The sequence below is a fragment of the Orycteropus afer genome, unplaced genomic scaffold (assembly GCF_000298275.1).
Source record: "Orycteropus afer afer isolate SDZICR_OR568_19922 unplaced genomic scaffold, OryAfe1.0 scaffold00065, whole genome shotgun sequence".
In the NCBI taxonomy this organism is placed as follows: Eukaryota; Metazoa; Chordata; class Mammalia; order Tubulidentata; family Orycteropodidae; genus Orycteropus; species Orycteropus afer.
In genome coordinates, this window is record NW_006921652.1 from 10,684,285 (window position 1) to 10,687,787 (window position 3,503).

Consider the following 3,503-nt stretch of genomic DNA (forward strand, 5'->3'; position numbering starts at 1 on the left):
GCCTTAGGCACTATGCTACCAGAGCTCCTATATTCCTATATATATATATATATTTATATATATACACACACACATACATACATACATACATATTACAGACAGGATAGGGAAAACAATAAGAATTCTTCACAAAGCTTGCAAAAATCCTAGCCAAAATAGAATGACATGAAGCTAAACTCACTGTTGACATTTTGTCACTGAAAACTAGGAAAAACAATTCCAATTTATGTAAAATCATGAAATTAGGCAGTTAGAATTTACAAGGTTTTATACACATACAAGCACTCTCTCATACACACCCTAAGAGAAATAAGCCCACTGGGCTTACCCCAATACTGAATTTTCTCTTTCCCCAAAAACAAAACACTCATTGTTCAATATCAAAATTAGTATTTTCAAACCTCTAAAATTTTAATTGAAACTAAACTTAAGAGTGGTGAGTTAATTTCTCCCTATAAAATGCTTGGCATAATTTTATTTTTGACTCAACATATCTTGCACTATTATCTAGAAACATATGGCTAGAACCAACATTACTGAAACCAAACTGATATACTATGAAGGTAAATACAAGTTCTCTTGAAAATAGGGACTGTTGCTTTTAAATAGATGTATTATCCATAGGTCGGATCTGATCAAATCACATTATGCTATAAAGCTAAAGTATATTCTACATTTTGACAAATTAGGGCGGGCAGAACCTTACTGCAAATTCTCAGCCACCCTACTTAAGCTGTTTACGATATAATCCAATTCATCTACTTAAAAAACAAAAAGAAAACAATAAATTTTAAATCCCTTGCTGCCAGTAACCCTTCTTACCTGTATTTTCAGCAATTACCACCAAAAGAACTGTACTGGGACAAAGATTCTAGAGAGAGTATAATGATCAAATGCCATCTTAAGGAAGACAAAAATAATTAAGCATGAATAAAGCTGATTAAAGTTCCTAACCTTGCAAAGCTCCCTATACAGTGTGTATCTGTCTCTAGCGCGTACACTTTCCAGCTGCTTGGAAAACGCAAGTGGAAAATGTTAAGTTTCCAAAAGAGACGAGGATGAAATTAACAGGGTGGGAGGGTGAAGGACTCGCTCCCATAAAAGAAGGCAGAACACAAGTGGCCGGGGTTCCGAACTCGAATTAGACACTGAAAATGACGGCTGGAGTGAAGGGGAAGATGAAGGGTGTATTAGAAACGAAGATAACATGGGGGTCCCACCGAAGGGGGGAGGGGCAAACATGCGCAACTCCTCTCCTCGTCGGGGGAATGAGGGGGCTGTAGCGCTGATCAATTTGCCAAGCAGTGTTGCCCTGGGGCAACACAAGCTAGAAACTCACAAGCTAGAAAATCCAGTTTAAGTGTCAGCAGGCTGAGGGGCTCAGGGAAGTGGGGGAAGGGGAGGCGCGCCTCTGCTGGGGGAAAAGAGGCCAAGTAAGATCCCCTACTACGTACTCGCACAGGGACAGGGGGTGACCCTTCCTTTCCATGGCCACGACGTAAGAACCCACCGGCTCACCCTCCCACAAGAGCTCGGGCAAGCGCGCGCCGCCCCTCACAGTCCGGACCGCGGCGGAAAGAGAGGCGCAGGGCGCCCCTAGAGCGCGGACGGCGGCGCGCTCCTCGGGACTCTTTCTCGGTAGCCAAGGCGCCCGAGCCCACCTGGGCTGATTAGAAGCCCGTCTTCCAGACCGTACTCCTCCACTCCTTCGAGAGTCGCAGCCGTCGCCGCAAAAATCTCCGTTGCCAGAACAGTCCCGGCCTTCAGCACCAAAACGTGAGCCACAGCACAGGAGAAGCACCCCTACCACTCGCCAGGTTACCGCTTACAGCACACTGGCTTCTCACCCCGCCCCCAACTCAAGCCATTGGTTACCGGGAACCGCCCCATTCGTCTATTGGACCGAAGAGGATGCCGCTCAGTCACCTAGAAAGGCATATATGGTGTTTATTGGTCTAAATGTAAAATAGTTTCCTCCCACTCACTCAGAAATTTCTGCTTCTGATTGGCTATGGCAACTGTCTTTTCGATTTCCTCGTTTTTTCCTTTGGGTGGGGGTGGGGCCTCCTCGGAGGACACACCGACTCTGATTGGCTGACAGGACGCTACACTAGTCTTGGATAGGCAGCGGACGAAAGCTGCGTCCGGCCGCCACGTGGGGGAGGATCCCCAAAGCTCAGCACCTCTGGGTTTGTTTACACGAGCTCTTCCTTTGCTTCTTTCCATTGGCTTAGCATACAGACACTCCCACCAGATTGCGCCACTGAAGTCTAGCGGGGAGCGACGTTGGGGGCGGGCCTCAATTGGATTTCCCTAGCTGTCAATTACCTAGGGAGGAGCATTCAGCACGCCTGGCACCTTACATGACGCTGGGCTTCGCCACGGGAAATTGGGGAGTTGGGCACCTTGAGAGGCTGGAGGAAGCAGAGGGACATGTCCATATTTCCGAAACAACCTAACTTCTTGAGTGCTTTTACAAAATAAAATCTTACTTTTTTTCCTCGAATTTAGGGAGTCAAATATTTGCATTGGTGATTCAGTGGTAGAATTTTCGCCTCCAGTGTTGGACATCCTCGTGGATTCCCGGCCAATGCACCTCAAGTGCAGCCACCATCAGTCTGTCAGTGGGTTTGCTTGTTGCTACGATGCTCAACAGTTTTCAGCACTAGGAAGAAAGGCCTGGTGATCTGCTTGTGAAATTTTGCCAGTAAAAATCCTATGGATCACAATGAAGCAATCCTCAATGGATTATGGGGAGGAGGCAGGACGGGCAGGGTTTCTTTCAGTTGTGCATGGGGTCCTATGAGTCAGTAAGGACTCCACAGCGGCTAGTAAAAATAACCTTCACTTGCGTCCTACCCTCATGGGCAAGGTCTCTTTCCTCCTTCCAGATTCCTGCCTTTCAGCCAGTCCGATCTAAAAAACCCAAAAAGACCCATTTTAAGTCAGACTTAAAATAACCCTTTAGGACTGGGTAGAACTGCCCCATATGGTTTCCCAGGCTGGAAATCTTTATGGAAGCAGACTGCCTCATCTTTGTCCTGGAGCTGCTACTGTGTTGGAACCAACGACCTTTTGGTTAGCCTAATGTTTTAACCTGATGATGTTGAATATATCCCTCCTGAATTTAGAGATCATCTAAAGAATAGATTGGATGCATTGAACATCAGTGACCAAAAACCAGAAGAATTGTGAGAGGATATCAAGAACATAACCTTGAGAAGAATGGGAATTCCCAAACACTTGATTGTACTCATAAGGAACCTGTACTTGACCAGGAGGCTGTCGTTTGAACGGAACAAGGGGACACTACATGGTTCAATATCAAGAAGGGAGTGTGTCAGGGTTGTATCCTTTCCCCACACTTATTCAATCTATATGCTGAGAAATAATCTGAGAAGCTGGATTATATGAAGAAAAACGTGGCATCAGGATTGGAGGAAGAATCATTAACAACCTGAGATATGCAGACGATACAACTTTGCTTGCTGAAAGTGAAGATG